Below are 16960 nucleotides of genomic sequence, written 5' to 3'. Positions count from 1 at the left end.
ACACTTTAATGAACATAGAGGTGCTTATGGTCTTTCGAATTAGTGTTTTGGTTTCCTTCAGATATATTCCCAGAAGTGGGATTGCTGAGTCAAAAGGTCGACCCATTTTTAATTTTTTGAGCTGTCTCCATACCACTTTCCACAGTGGCTGCATCGATCTACATTCCCGCCAACAGTGCAAATTCCCCTTTCTCTACATCCTGGCTAGCACTTGTTATTTGTTTATTTATTAATGATAGTCATTCTAACAGGTGTGAGATGATATCTCATTGTGGTTCTAATTTGCATTTCTCTGATAATTAGTGATGTTGAGCATCTTTTCATGTCAATTGGCTTTCTGTATGTCCTCTTTGGAGAAGTGTCTAGCCAGGTCCTTTGCCCATTTTTTAATTGGGTTGTTTGTTTTTTTGGTGTTTTTTGTAAGTTCTTTATAAATTTTGGATATTAACACCTCAATAGATGTATCAGTGAATATGTTCTCCCATTCTGTGGGTTGTCTTTTTATTTTGTTGATGATTTTCTTTGTTGTGCAAAAACTTTTTCATTTGATATAGTCCCATTTATTTATTTTTTCTTTTGTTTCTCTGGGGAGATACATACAATAATATATTGCTAAGAGCAGTGTCTGAAATTTTGCTGCCAGTGTTTCCTTCTAGGATTTTTATGGTTTCAGGTCTAACATTTAAGTCTTTGACCCATTTTGGTTTATTGTAGGTTGTGGTGTAAGAAGGTGGTCTAGTTTCATTTTTCTGCACATATCTGTCCAATTTTTCCAACACTGTTTATTGAACAGAGTATCTTTAGCCCATTGAACGTGCTTGCTTCATCTGTCAAATATTGGCTATAAAGATGTGGGCTTATTTCTGGGCTCTCTGCTCTGCCCCTCTCCACTGATCTATGTGTCTGTTTTTTATGCCAGTACCATGTTGTTTTGATTACTATGGCCTTATAGTATACATAGTTTGATATTAGGTAGCATAATTCATCCAACTTTGTTCTTCTTTCTTAGGATTGCTGTTGCTATTTGAGGCATTTTTTGGTCCCATATAAATTTTTGAAATATTTCTTGTAGTTCTGTAAAACATCATTGGAATCTTGATAAGAATTGCATTGAGCATACAGATTGCTTTGGGTATTATGGATGTTTTAATGATGTTAATTCTTTCTATCTATGAACATGGTGTGTGCCTCCACTTTTTTGTATCTTCTTCAATTTCTTTCTTCAGTGTCTTATAATTTTTTTGAGTACAAGTCTTTTACATCCCTGGTTAGGTTTATTCCTAGGTATTTTATTCTTTTTGAAGCAATTGTGAATGGGATTGTTTCTTAATTTCCCTTTCTGTTAGTTTGTTATTGGCATATAAAAATGCAACTGATTTCTGGCTATTAATTTTGTATCCTGCTACTTTGCTGAATTCATTTATCAGTTCTAGTAGTTTCTTGGTGGAATCTTTGGGGTTCTCTATGTACAGTGTCATGTCATCTGCAATAATGACAGTTTTACTTCTTTTCCAGTTTGGGTGTCATTTATTTCTTTTTCTTGTGTGATTGCTGTGGCTAGGATTTCTAGTACTATGTTGAATAAGAGAAGTGAAAGTGGACATCCCTGTTTTGTTCCTGATCTTAAGGGGAGTGCTTGTAGATTTTGCCCGTTGATTATGATACTGGCTGTGGGTTTGTCATATATGGTCTTTATTATGTTTAGGTATGTTCCCTCTAATCCCAGTTTGCTGAGAGTTTTTGTTATAAATGCTGCTGGGTTTTATCAAATGCTTTTTCTGCATCTATTGATATGATCATGTAGTTTTATCCTTCATTTTGTTTATGTGATTCCACACTTACTGATTTGCAAATGTTGTACCAACGTTGCATTCCTGGAATAAACCTCACTTGATCATGGTGTATGATCTTTTTGATGCATTACTGTATTCGGTTTGCTAATGTTTTGTTGACAATTTTAGTGTCTATGTTCATCAGGAATATTGGCCTATAATTTGCATTCTTTGTAGTGTCTTTATCTGTTTGTGGAAATAGGATAATGCTGACCTTGTAAAGTTAATTTGGGAGCCTTTGCTCCTCTTGAATTTTATGATATAGTTTGAGGAGAGGTGATAGTTCATCTCAGAATGTTTGGTAAAATTCACCTATGAAGGCACTCAGTCCAAGGCTTTTGTTTGTAGCAAGTTTTTTGATTACTGCTTCAGTTTCATTAGGTGTAATCTGTCTATTCAGATTCTCTAATTCTTCCTGATTTGGTTTTGGAAGATTGTATGTTTCTAAGCATTTATCCAATTTGTTCAGGTGGTACAGTTTGTTGGCATATAGTTATTCATAATATTTTATTAGAATCCTTTGTATTTCTTTGCTGTCAGTTGTTATTTCTTCTCTTTCATTTCTGAGATTATTTGGGCTCTTTTTTTTTCTTGATGAGTGTGGTTAAAGGTTTGTCAATCTTGTTTATCTTTTCAAAGAACCAGCTCTTAGATTCATTGACCTTTTATATCATTTTTAAGGCTCTATTTCATTTATTTCTGCTCCAATATTTATTATTTCCTCCCTTCCACTCACTTTGAGCTTTGTCTCCTGATCTTTTTCAAGTTCCTTTAAGTGTGATATTAGATTATTTATTTGAACTTTTTCTTGTTTTTTTGAGATAGGCCTGTAATGCTATGAATTTCCCTCTTAAGATTGCTTTCCCAGTGTCCCACACATTTTGGATTGCTGTGTCCTCGTTTCATTTCTTTCAAAGTTCTTTTGATTTCTTCTTTGATCATGTTGTTGATCCATTTATTGTTTAATAACATTATTTAGCTTCCATGCCTCTGTGTGTTTTTCAGTGTTCTTCTTGTGATTGATTTCTAGTTTTACGGAATTGTGGGCAGAGAAGATGCCTGATATGATTTCAGTGTTCTTAAATTTATTGAGATTTGTTTTGTGGTCTATCCTAGAAATATTCTATGTACATTTGAAAAGTATGTATATTCTGCTGCTTTGGGATGAAATTCTCTGAAGATATCAATTAAATCCATTTGATCTAGTGTGTTATTTAAGGCTGTTTTCTCTTTGATGATTTTCTATCTAGTAGATCTATCTATTGAAGTCAATGGAGTGTTAAAATCCTTGACTATGACTGTATTTCTGTCAGTCTCTCCCTTTATGTCCATCAAGATTTACTTCACATATTTAGGTGCTCCCATGTTAGGTGCATAAAAGGCTGTCATTTTTTATTATTGATTTTTAGTAGCTCTTTATATAGTAGGAAAATTTTTATTTTAGGATTTAAGCTGAATTTTTTTTGTCTTACATGTATGCGTATTTTCTTTTAAATGTTATTAAATTTATCAACTTTTTTATGGTCTCTAAATTTCGAATAACATTTTGAGGAGCCTTCTACACTCAAAAGTTAAAAAGGATTCTCTTTTGTGTTCTTATAAATATTCTATGCTTTTATTTTTACATTTAAGTCTATTCCATTTAGAATTTATCGTTGTGCAATATCAGATATAGATCAGTAAATCATCTTTTGACATAATCAGGAAAACTAAGACAAAACCTTCCTATACTTTGGAATAAAACTCACTCTAAATGAGTGGCTCAGATTGGCTAATACCATGATTACTCAACCCAGAATCCCCTTTACTTTATATTATCTGTATATCTTTGAACTTTCCCAAACTCAGATTTAAATTTTGAGTTAACAAAGAAGAGTAACGCCTCATATAACAAGTCTAATTAGTCATCTTCAGTACCATTTAAGATATACTGAATGCCTATTAAAGTTCACAGTACTAGACACATCCACATTTTAATAGTCTAATATGATGGCAGTCTAAGAATCATCCGAAAATAAATACAGAACAAACACTGAGTTGGATGTAGAAAATCTATGGCATATAGTTCAAATGGGGTGTAAAGATCCAAAGAATAGCATAATCAGTAAATAGAAGTTTCTAGTTTTAACTGGAAGGGCTTATTGAAGACATACATTTTTATAGTACTTCAGATGGGAAATGGCTACAGGACAAGTGAAACAGACATAAGTGACCCTGTAGTAGAATTGTTACAGAATGGGGGTCTCCAAAAATCCCCAAAGCCTGCAGGTTGGGGGATGGAGAAAAGGAAAGAGCTTTTAAGATGCCTTCACATGCCTGTGGCTAGTGGCTAGTGTCTTTGTTACTCAAATGGCCTTGATACTTCCAAGGCCCCAAGAAGATGGAAGGGGTTTTTGGACCATGGAATGGTATGGAAAGAGCACACAGAGACTGCGTAAGGTTCTGTGAATGGTCATAACTGGTTACCATGCCCACTGCATCACAGGATGCAGCCAGGGATTTAAAAATAAGCGGCAGACATTTTTTGGAGTGTATACCATGCGGTTTTGAGGAGGGAGAATATCATGCAGTTTTGAAAGGGCAAAGGGAGAACCATGTGTGATCCAGTGCAATATGGCACATGTTTTCCTGGACTGTTATATGGAGGCTGATGACATTGTACCCCAGATCCTGAAGGAACAGCTGACAAATAAGGAATGGGGAACTTCTGGGTATGTTTTTGGCTTCTAGCCTTTTGAGAAGCAAGGGAAGTGCTGGGTCCCGTGGGAGAACAGGGCTCTGAGCTAAAGTGCTCACTGCCCTCCCCAGCTTGGAATACTGTAAATAAAGACCTGTTTTTCTCAACACTAGTTGTTGGGTTTTACACCAAGGCACCACGTGAAAAAGCCCCCTTTCACTCGGTAACAGAACGAGTTCTTGAACCTGAAACCAGAAAAGCCAATGTTTGTGCTGCCTGTCATCTACCAGACCCAATAAGCAGAGTCAGAGATTGCATCTTTATGGGTGCTTTATTCAGATGGTGGGTGATATGAGAAGATAGCAGTTTGTACTCTCACAGACTGTCTCAAATTTCATTATAAATGGGCCCTTTTTATAAGGAGAAGAGTAGGTAAAGGGTTTGGAATTCAGGGAAAAAGTTAATCAGATAAAAGCTGCAGCATTCTTTCATCTGTGTCCTGGGTGGTGGTCCTTGTGTCCTGGATGTTGGTCTTTGTGTCCTGGGTCATAGTCTCACCCTGGAGTACAAAGGTTCAGATGCCATCTTGATTGCTTGCAGTCCTCTTGAGGCACAAAGGTGGAACGGCTTATGGTCTCCTGGAGTCAAGGCAGGTCATACCTCCAGTTCCTGAAACAATAGCTTTTTACATACATTGATTACTAAGCTTATTAGCTGTTACCTGAAACTAAAATTTTCCAACATTTGAGTCCCCCTATCAAAGCTTCTGGACAAGTTTTTACTAGAGAGGGCAGAAAACCTGTGAGGTGTCAACAGAATTTGCTGTCACTTTTAAAGTCCTACTTAGGAAAACCAAGTGTGAAAGAGCTCATATGGTCCTAAGATAAAACTAATACAAGGGAACTGTTGCTAGAATCCCTTATCTCAGCCCAGATAACAGGCACTTAAGATGACCAGGACAACAAGAACAGATGGAAAAGGGAAAACCTCCATCATTCTCCAGCTCCACACCACCCAGTTTACGTCAAGAGGGACAGCTCCTGGTCAATATGATCAGTAATGACCACAATGAGTGAGAATTCCATGGGTTATCATAGTGTGTTAGTTGCCCTTACCATATAAGGAAAAGTTAATTGGACAAAGCTGTAGTCATGGAGCAAATGGGTTTGGGAGATGTTTTAAATATCTCAATAAAATACACTGTGTAGATATTTACATTGGTCATTTAAGGAGCTTTGAGATATGGAGAGAATACTGGCTAGACATCAGAAGAACTGAGATTTAATTCTGGTTCTGCCATTTAGCTACCTAGTTGTGTAAATTTGAACAAATTACTTATCCTTTCTGATTCTGTATTCTAAATTATTCAACTTTGCTCTACTAATACATAGCTATGAAATCTCAGTGGCTTACAACAATAAAAAATAAAGTTTTATTTTTTATGTTGTTAACATGTGAACAGATGTATTAGATTCATGTCTGCTTGGAGTGTCTGTCCTCTTTGTTCTAGGCTGAAGATGTCCCCTTCAGGACATTTGAGCAAGTGACAGAAAGAAAATAAGGAGCTGGCAAAACCACATGACTGTTAAAGCTTCTGCTTGGTCATGTCATATGCAATGTTTTCTTATATGCCAGTGGCCAAATAAAGCACATGGCCAAGCCCAATGTCACTAAGGTAGAGATATATACTATTGTAAGAGACACTGCAGGTTAAACTGCAATGGGTGGAGTTAATTAATCCTTTTATAGGAAAGAGAAGTGAATACTTTGGAAATAGTGATATAATCTATCCCAAGCTGTAATCATAATTTTATCATTGCTTTCTGAATATGCAACACAATACTCTCTCTGATCTTCAGGTATTAAACGGGGACTTAAGTGATCTCCATCAACCTTTCTATTCCAAAGTTCTATAATTCTGGGAAATAGTCATTTTGATTTGTTGTCAGAATGTGATTAGAAGAAAGGAATGCTGCCTCTGGACTAAAGGCAGGAATCTATGTTCTATCTGTTCTTATGAATGCCTAGAATGTGATGAATGACAAGTATAACTGGTAATAGTTAGTCTCATTTTACTAGGTGGTGAGTGATGGAGTTTGGATTAAAACCCAAACTTGTTGGATTTTCTAAGCACAAATGTTCTTATATGTTTAGGTCTGAATTTCTTAAATTCATTTGGAAATACAATACTTTTAAAAGTGTACCTTAGTAATGAGACAGTGACTGGAGCTCATGAGAAATAGACTTGGATTAACAGATGTCATGAAAGGGCCTCATGAAATATAATTGCAATTAGGAACTATCAATATTTAATTCATATGCAAATACACAATTGACACAAGGTAACATTATAGATACATGCTGAAATTATTAGAGGAGATACCTAACTTAGACTAATTACAATAATAGAAGACAGAGTGTGGCACCAGTTGCTGGGTAGATCTAGCCTGTGCAGCAATGGCAGACCCACTCATGGCCCTGCTAGTGACTAGTTGATATTTTTACCACACTCTTTTTAAAGGAAAATTATCAGAAAAAATTAAAATAGCTAGACCCATTAATATCGCAGAGACTTCTGAGTTTTTACTTTGTTAAATAATAAACTGAGGCATATCAAAATGTTTGAGTTTATTTGAGCAAATATCTCTTCAAATTGGGCAGCTCCAAACCAGAAATACTTACAAACATTCCACAGATAGGAGCTATTTGGAAGACACAGAAGCAAAGCAAGGAAGTTATTTGATGAAGTGATTGCTGTATTTGGGAAAGCCTAGTTGGCTGTTTGTAATTCGTTGTCCTTAGGTTTTGATTTCTTCACCTTGAGGCTTAGGTGTTGGTTTGCTTACTTCGGCTGCTAGTTAGTGCCACCACAATCTAATGGCCTCCTTGTTTAATTAATTTAACAACTTTAATATTTTGTTTTTAAAAAAATCCTGAAAATTACTAAAGTTTTAATCGACAGCTGATTAATTAAAATCAATAATTGATTAATTAAAACTTTAGACTAGTAATTTTTGAAACCTAATGCCTAGTCCTATATGCAGGCTTGAAAGAATGACAAAGACTACCTGGGATCCAGTGCATTTTTGCATTCTTGTATTTGGCACATACTGCTGAATATATTGTTTACATTTATATGACTTTCACTTTGGACTCTAAGCTGTTGAGGGGACCATGATTCCTCACACATAGTTGGCACTTAATAGTTGTCGATATGAACTAAACTGAATCTATCTACCCTGAAAGGAAGCATAATTTGGGTAGTTAAAAAGATTTGTATACATAAAACATTCAGAGAGATGTTTTAATAAAATATGCACGTGGGAGAGATAATAGGCATTTTTTTGTTTTAGTGACTAACTGATCCTTTAGGGAACTTCATCCTGAATTGGGCTTACAAGGGCTGAGAATTATAGAGGAGAAAGAAAGTTAATTTCAGATAACCAAGCAGAGGTCCCCAACCTCCAGGTGACAGACTGGTATTGATGCAGGCCTGTTAGGAACTGGGCCACACAGCAGGAGGTGAGCCTGAATTTGCAATTACTTAAATTAACAGGTTTGTTGTAATTGTTTTTTGTTTTTTTTTTTAAATGCAAAAGAACACTGGAGGTAGACAGTTCACTCTGTTATAATAAATATACTACCAAAAAAAAAAAAAATTTGTAGACACAGTTCCTTATTTGAATGTGGGTCTCCTCTTCATGGGCCAACATGTCAGTCAGAGGAGCACCAGCCTTCACAACTGATTCCAGGCAGTAAAATGGAAGGAGGGAAAAGAGTGAAGTGTGTGCATCAGCTAGTTTAAAATAAATTTTGTTGAAGCTTCCACTCAACACTTCTCTTTTGTCTAGCTGGTTATAAACTAGTCACATGGTTACATCTCAACTACAAGGAAGTCTGGGAAATGAATTCTATACTAGGAGACCCTATGCCCAGCTAAACTTGGGAAATCAATTACTAAGGGAAAGGTGGTCAGGTTCAGTTTGGTATAAATGTGATATTGGAGTAGACACAGCAACCTCTGACATTTTTCTTTTGTGTCCTGAGGTTCTTGTATCCTCCATTGGATTCCCACTATCTTTTAAATGTCTTAGTGGACAAACTTATTTGTCCCTAAAGACCAAAGAAAATAATACATTCTTAATAAATGTGTGTTAAATGATCACACAACTAAATGAATGCTGTGTCAACTAAGAGTTTCGAATCTTACCTTCTTACTTTGATCTCTTAGCAGAGGTTGTAGCAGCAGCCTTCATTTCTATAAAATCCAAAGAGAAGTTCAGTAAAATGCTTTGTTTTCAGCTGGTCAATCATTAACCCCAGATCTTATGTATGGTAAACTTTCCAGGATATTTGCTTTTCACTGGAGAGAACACTCCTCTTACTATAGGACAAAATGTGTAGCAAATGTCCATTCTATGAAATGATATTATTTTGGTCATATTTGATCAACAAAAAATATAATTCAGAATGTGAACTTTATCTGAGAAAAGATGATGCAACAGTACAAGATTTTTATGAGCTTTTGGAAGCATGCTAAATAAGTAAATGGTGTTAGGTAGCATAGAAGAATCACTATACAAATATTCTTTTCCTTTGACTCAATCTTATAAATTCATCCTAAAACAAGTAGGTCAACAGAAAAAATTAATACACTAGATGTTCCTTGCTGTAACATTTACAGTACATTAGCACTTGACTGGAAGCAAACAACCTAAATTTTCACCAGCAGGAAACTGGTTTCATAGTGCATGGTACTTCAATAGAAAAAAAAAAAAAAAAAAGGAGTACTTATGAAAATATAGAAAGAGTCATGACTGATTTTTTTGCTACGCAAAAGAAAAAAGAAATATGAAAGTGTATATTCACTATGATTATAACCATGTAAAATATGTGTATTGAGAAAAACCACAATGGAACAAAAATTGAGAATAGTTTGGTAGGGTGAAAATTGTAGGTGATTTTCTTTTAAGGAAAGAAAAGATTTCTTTTGATATTCTTGTGCTGTTTAAACATAAACATATACTTTAAAAAATTCTGTACTGGTGATAACTGAATCCTGTCACCAACAAGTGGTGACATACTACTTCTTTAAAGGTCTCTGTTGTGCTTGTGGTGACTGGAACAAGGTTATGCTAAGAAACTATTTGACCAGTTCCTTGGTCCATACGCTTTTAGATTTCTTCAGCAATCAAATAGTAAATATTTTTCACTATTGTTCATTATTAGCCCTTGTGGATAAATAGGAATAGAATTGGGTCTCAGTGAATTGCAGCTCTGTATCTCTACCTCGTGAAGAACAGGTTTTGGGCGGGTTATGAAATAGACTGTTAGTTAACATTTCCTCAGGTTTTTTTTGGAGATAAATTGTAAGATAACTTTAGAGCTCACAGCTAGTAGCCCTATAACATGTAGGCAGAATCAAAGGCTCAACATATTTATCCTTTTTCCTTCATTAGCATATCTCAGCTTTAAAAATATGTACTTTTTTTATAGATAATACCAATTATATATTTCCCCACCAGGATACATATGCTGTAAATTTAGAGAGAATTTTGGGTTAGTCTGACTAGCATAATTTTTCATTTTTTAAACCCAATTCATGGGGTTCATACTTGTGAACAAAAAGTGACTAGATGAAAAATAAAGAGTGAGTAGGATGAAAGATACATCTTGTTTGACATTATTTTTGAAGCTGATAATATTTTAGAATTCTTTCAAGAATTAAGCAGTTGGTTGCCTGAAGGCAGATAGATGACAGGAGACTAACATAGTAAGACTTTAAAAAAAACAACAGCTCTATTCATCTATAATTTAGATATACAAGATTTACATTTTTAAATCATACAATTCAGTGGATTTTAATGTATTTAGAGAGTTGTACAATCATCATCACTACATAATTTAAAACATTTTCATTACCCCCCAAAATACTCTATATCTATTAACAGTCACTCATTCTCTCTCATCCCTACCCCTGGCAAGCACTTATTTACTTTCTATCTCTCTGAAATAGTTATGGGCTATGTGAATACTGGCATAGGCACTGGATTGAGTGTGCATGTGTGTATATATACACACACACAGATGCATTCTCTGCACATACAAACACACACACAGACAAGCACATATGTATATGTCCATATGTATGGAATGTATGGATGTATAAAGACATTGTATGAGAGATCCTCTTTCAGATTGAAAAAATACAGGCACACCTAGGTATTCATGTGCTTTCAGATGTTAGAGATAGCGTCAGGTCCTAATGGGGGACTCAAATGTTGGAAAAATTTTAGTTTCAGGTATTAGCTAATAAGCTTAGTGATCAATGTATATAAAAAGCTACTGTTTCAGGAACTGAAGGTATGACCCACCTTGACTCCAGGAGACCATAAGCTGTTCCACCTCTGTGCCTCAGGAGGACTGCAAGCAATTCAAGATGGTATCTGAGCCATTATATTCCAGGGTGAGACTATGGCCCAGGACACAGATAAAGACCACTGCCCCAGGGCACAAAGACAAGGACACAGACAAAAGAATGCTGCAGCTTTTATCTGATTAACTTTTTCCCTGAATTCCAAACCCCTTACCTACATTTTTCTTCTCATAAATAGGGTCTGTTTATAATGGAATTTAAGAGGATCTGTTAGGGTACAAACACACTGTCTTCTCAGATCGCTGACCATCTGAATAAAGCACCCATAAAGATTCAATCCCTCCTCTGCTTACTGGCTCTGGTAGGTAATACGCAGCATGAACACCGACTTTTCTGGTTTCAATCCCGCAGGTTGAGGACTCATTCCTACAAGACTGACTGCCCCTTCCCCACAAGTGCACAGGCACACTTCAGATGCGGTTTGAAAGTCCAGACTCTCACCTGGGCTTCTGAATAACCGATAGATCAGATGTTCTAACAAACACTCTCCTTGAATCGACACAATTTATCAGCTTGGAAGCTCTCTGAACCACTTCTCTTTGGGTGGAGGCTACATTATAATAGGCACATCTGACCAAATCACTAGCCTGTCAGTGACTGAACTCAATCTTCAATCCTTTCCTTTCTCTGAGATCAGGGGTGTTCCAACCCTTTAATCACATGGTTGGTTCTCCTGGCAACCGGCTCTCCTTGGTGCTTTCCCAAAATTCCTTCATTTACATAAACTCAGGTGTGGTTGAAAGGGGTTTCTTATGAATATTCAGATATCTTTATCATTCTTATCAATTAGAAAATTCTGAGGGTTTTAGAAGCTCTGTACCAGAAATGAGACAAAGGCCAGATATATATTTCTTATTGTAAATTATAATATCACAGCCATGGTACCAGCCTGCCTGAATTTGAATCTTTGGCAAGTCACTTAAAAGCTTACTCCTGAGCTTCCTCATTTTTAAAATGAGGCTAATAATAGAGCCCACACCATAGGATTGTGTCACCAGACTAAAGGGGGTTTGTTTGCCTGTGTGCATCAAAGCCCAATCAAACAGGAACGGAAGTTTGCAACTAAGAAAATAAAGTTTCATTAATTAAGGTCATGTTACCATGCCTAGATCTGGCTCCTCAATGGTCCCACACAGGGTCAGATTATATACAGGAGAGATTAATAATCATGGTGATTAAGGGAGTTGGGGTTGTGGGCTCTTCTGATTGTTGGGGCTAGGGTAAGGAACAGTTGATTATTGTATCAGGTGCAGGTGTTGTCTAGTTCATGAGGGTGTGGTTGATAGGATCAGTTGGTTTTTAGAAGGGTCATTCTGTTTTCATGGGCCTGGGGATGAAACACAACTGAGGTCAAGATGTTATCTTTCGTTTAACCCAAACTCTGTTTCTGTCATTAACAGACCGGAGGCTTTGTCCTTAAGACAGTTTGATGCTGACCAGAATCTGATGTCCTAATGGCTTAATGAACAAAGAAAGGAGTGGACAGACAGAAAGGAGAAAGGGTCATGTTTAAAGAAATAGAGCCTCTGTGAGGTTACAATTGATAGAAAGGTTAGATAAAAAGGTACGTTTAGAACAACCCCTGCCATGCAATAAGTGTTACTTAGATGTTAATTACTATTACTGAGGATTCAGTATATCTCTACTGGCCAATTTTTTATCACTTTTTGAAAGTAACTGACTATTGGCTCCAATAGTGGTTTACATATGAGAGCAACTCAGCTTAAATCTCGATGAGCCCCCGTTTCTTTCTATACCACCCTCTACCTCATGAGTTCTACTGCCTTATGGTTCTTGCTTTGGTATCATTTCTATGGTTTTGTCTGGGCTTTCTCGTCACTCCAACAACCACCAGCTCTTATTTTCTATGACCTGTGACAGAAAATATGACAGATTTGACAAGTCCTAATAGAAGAGAGAGCATCTGTGTTGAGAACAATGTCAACCTTGGTTCTGAATCAGCCTTAGTAGCAGGGCCAGACAGCACGGAGCCTGGCTAGACACATACACACAGATGTATAAGCTTAGTGAAAACCGTGGCTTCTGAAACAAGGGAGTATAATTATAATTTTCAGTCATTTGCATGGACTATCCAATACACTATCATGACATGAGGAGAGAGTTGCCATATTAACTGAAAAAGCAGAATATGAATTTATACAATGCAATCTAAATGATGGGAGAAAAGAAGAAAATATATTAATTAAAAAGCATATTTTGATTAGGCAGTGAATCGATGCTATTTTTCCTTTCCAACCTTCAGTAAAGTTCTCTCTATTGTACAGATACTACTTTATACAATGTACTTTATAGTTTATAAAGTCTAAATAAAACTATTTAAAATATATAATCATTTCTTCATTTATAAACTATGCATAAGAAAAGCAGAGAGTGGTAGTAATTATCTAGATAATTTAGTTTGGGGATTTTATAGTTGTGAAAAAAAGCATTTTAGGTCGGATTTCTTTTTTGTCCCTTCCTTCTCCTCTTTGCCTAATTGTCACATTATATTGTTCTCACAATACTTATTTTCATGTACACGGAGACCATGTAAAGTCCTTGGTTCACCCTGCTTGTTCTGGATGTGCTGACTCTTCAAAATAGAGTTAAAAAATCTATTTACTGGAGAAATTTATGACATATGGTTCTGAGTTTATTTTCCAGCTGTTTTCTGTTAACCTTGACTCTGGGATTTTTTCCCCTCCAATAATTTATATGAAGGCAGGATGCAGGACAGTGGGGAGCTGTACTTTGGAAGTGAGGATGTTCAGGCACAGAGCATGAAAAGAGAACAGGGTCATTTTAGCAAATTACAGAAGGTGACTGTTTAGAATTTCCCATTCTTTCTCACCGTTCCCATACTTTTCCTCCTCTTTTTCTTGTTTTGCCTTTAAAAAACTTTCACATGCACTCTGCTTTGCCTTCATCTGAATGACTTGTGTTTCTGAAGTAATTCTAAACCTCTGCGGGCAAAAATGCACCCCTTTTAAAGACACAGGAAGCAATTAATTAAAAACAGCAGGCTCTTACCTGATGTCTTCAGGATGACTTTTAATTATGCTAAATGCCCTACTTTTCTTAATGAGGATGTTCTGTAAACTTGCACATGGTTTTCCCACACTGGCGTTGCAGACAAACTCTGTGTCCAGCAGGACTGCTGCTGCCTGCCAGACCAAATCCTTTCTCTGTGACAAAGCCTGCCATTGTGTCCTTCATTGCAGACCCACTGATCTTTCCCAAAAGGCCTTTTCGAACATGTGCACACTTATTTCCATTCGCTGATGTGCTGGACGCGATAATAGCCAGAGAACCATGGTAACTTGCTCAGACTCAACGCTGTCTAGTGTTCTCTGAAAGCCATATGTGGCAGCTGGACTCGTGTGAGTGTGAGTGTGTGTGTGTGTGTTGGTGGGGGAGGGCAATCTCTGGTGCTTTTGTTGGAGCATGAGCGAGGAATAACGGGCTTGAAGAAGTGACAAGGTGTCAGTGTCCTCCTGACTCAGCTGTTCAGGGGCCTAATCCCAGCCCACAACTGGATGTCCAAGGATTAAAGAAAAATGTTCCTCCTGGCTAATGTCCAACTGTTCCCAAATGTACTTGAGAAAGTTCCATGTCATTTTTTTTTTTTTTATGCAGCACCTGCTCTAACAATCCCAAAGCAACTTTTTTCTTCTCCATTATACTGTACATCTGTTATTTTGCTGACATGGAAGCTAGCATAACAATTAGGTTCATTACTTGCGCAATAAATTGATTTCAGCTAAGCTTAAAAGACCCCAGTGTATTCTTTGAGGATTTATCCAATGAGAGAACAAATTGAGAAATCCTGCTCAGAAAGGTTTTTTTTTGGTTAGACCAGTGACATATCATTCATTTCAAGGTGGTGATGAGATAAAATTTGAAAGCCTGAATGCTGGGTAAGACAATGAGGGGGTATCTTAAGCAAAAACAATTTTAGGAACATACTTAAAAAATAAAATCCTAAAATTTCTGTCTGCATAACGATTTTAACAAATGAAGAACTTGGTGGGGTAGTAGTTGGTTTTTTTCTCCCCACTTCTTCTCTGTCATGAAAATAATGAAACAAGTTCTTCCTTGGAGCTAAATTTTCTTAGAATTAAAAAAAATCTACTGTACTTGGGTAGGGTGGAGATGAGTAAGGAAGAAAGGCAATTTGAACAGTCTTCTGTGTTGAAGCACACATTTTGGTTCAATTCTGGACACTGTTTTTGAGGCTGTGAGGTGTCCAGTTTTACCAAACAGAACATTTTCTAAGAGAAAGAGAGCAATTAAACTGGTTAAAGGGGTGCTCTGGCTGGAGGCGCTGAGCCCCCAAAAGGGATGCTAGTAGTGGAGACGGAGAAAGCTCTTATCCTCAATGGGAAATTTACATTGAAGGATAAACTATGTGGATCTATACACAGTCAGTTTATATAGTGCAGACTCTAACTTAAATATGATTTCTGTTTTAAAGATTTGCTTCAAAGTTGTTGTTTTTTAAAAAAAGAACTGATGAAGCTGTTTTTTTTTTTTTTTAATCTATAGAAATAATGCTGGTGGCAGTGTGGCTGAAGGCAGGCAGTGGGTGTGACAGTGGAGGCCGTGCCATAGGTGCCCCTGCCCCCTGGGAACTCCAAGCCACACGAGAAGAGCTTGGGGCTTCTTACTACCAGGTTTGTGTTACTTCTGCAGGAGGCCAAGGACGACTCCTTGACCCCAACTATCAGTTGGCACCCTAGTTGTGCGTCAGAAGCTGCGGATTTACGACATTTCCAATGTGTTGGAAGGTATTGGGCTGATGAAGAAAAAAATCCAAGAATTGCATCCAGTGGAAGAGCATGTGGCCAGGCTGCAATACCCGGGAGATTGCAGACAGGCTAACTGAGCTCAAGGCAGAGATCGAGGGGCTGCAGCAGTGAGAGCAAGAACCGTACCTGCACAAAGTATGGGCACAGCAGAGCATCCAGAACGTCACAGAGGACGGCTTGCAGAAGAGCTGCTCGGCCTGCATGACTCATGAGGACATCTGCAGATGCTTTGCTTGAGACACCCTCCTGGCCATCTGGGCCCTGTTTGGCACCAGCCTGGAGGCGCCCTTGCCAGAGGGCCTCAATGGGCAGAAGAAGTACCAGATACATCTGGTACTACAGAAGAGTGTCAGCGGCCCCATTGAGGTGCTGCTGGTGAACAAGGAGCCATGGAACTCACTGCCTATGGCAGTGCCTGTGCCATCACCTGCAGATCTGCCCCAGAGCCCCCTGCTGTCTCTACTCCCCCACCTCTGCCCAAACCTGCTTTGGCCCTGCCCCAGGATGCCTCACACCCAAGCAGCCCCCAGGTGACCACCACCACCTGTGTCCCTAGCAGAACCAAAGCCCAAGGGATGGCCAGTCCAACAGCTGAGCTCACACTGAGTGATGGCCCTGGAACCTATAGCAAGCACAGTGTGGACTGCTCCATTCACTCCTGCTGGGCCGGGCCACTGCGGCCTTCCACCCTGCTGGACAGCCACAGTAGCAGCTGCAGCAACAGCCATTCATCTGGACCCAACCATTCTACCCTGATTAGGCCCATCAGGGCAGGCCCCACAGGTGTTCTGGAACTCCCCAAAGAGCTGTCAGAAATCTTTGATCCCATGAGAGAGTGCATGCGCTTGGAGCTGCTGAAAGAGCTGATGGCCTCCGAAGTGTTTGCTTCTTTCTCTGCCTTTCTCCCTCCCCGACCCCTACCCAGAGGCCACGATTTCATCTACAACCTGGATGAGAGTGAAAGTGTCTGTGACCTATTTGACAGGCCTATTCTTAACCTCTGACTGACAAGACATGCCCTGTGTGTCCGGGACACAGACTATCTAAACTGAGGGCTGCTTGAGGATCTCCCTCCACTCCACCCCCACACAGCTCGAGAGCCACACTCTCCTGGCTTGCCCAGCCTTCTCTCACTGCGCAGTTCTGGCCACAACTCCCACTCTTGCACCAACACTTATGTTGTGCTTAGGAGAGCAGGAGAAAGGGG

At 38.2% G+C, this 16960-nt stretch overlaps 1 pseudogene; it reads left to right on the top strand.

Annotated features, from left to right (window-relative positions):
* The first annotated feature begins 13671 nt into the window (after positions 1-13671).
* Positions 13672-16757, top strand: LOC150007634 (transcription factor E2F4 pseudogene; annotated as a pseudogene).
* The last annotated feature ends 203 nt before the right edge of the window (positions 16758-16960 follow it).

The sequence above is a fragment of the Furipterus horrens genome, unplaced genomic scaffold (assembly GCF_987537825.1).
Source record: "Furipterus horrens unplaced genomic scaffold, mFurHor1.1.pri manual_scaffold_6, whole genome shotgun sequence".
Lineage (NCBI taxonomy): Eukaryota > Metazoa > Chordata > Mammalia > Chiroptera > Furipteridae > Furipterus > Furipterus horrens.
This window is presented reverse-complemented; position numbering and strand designations above follow the sequence as displayed.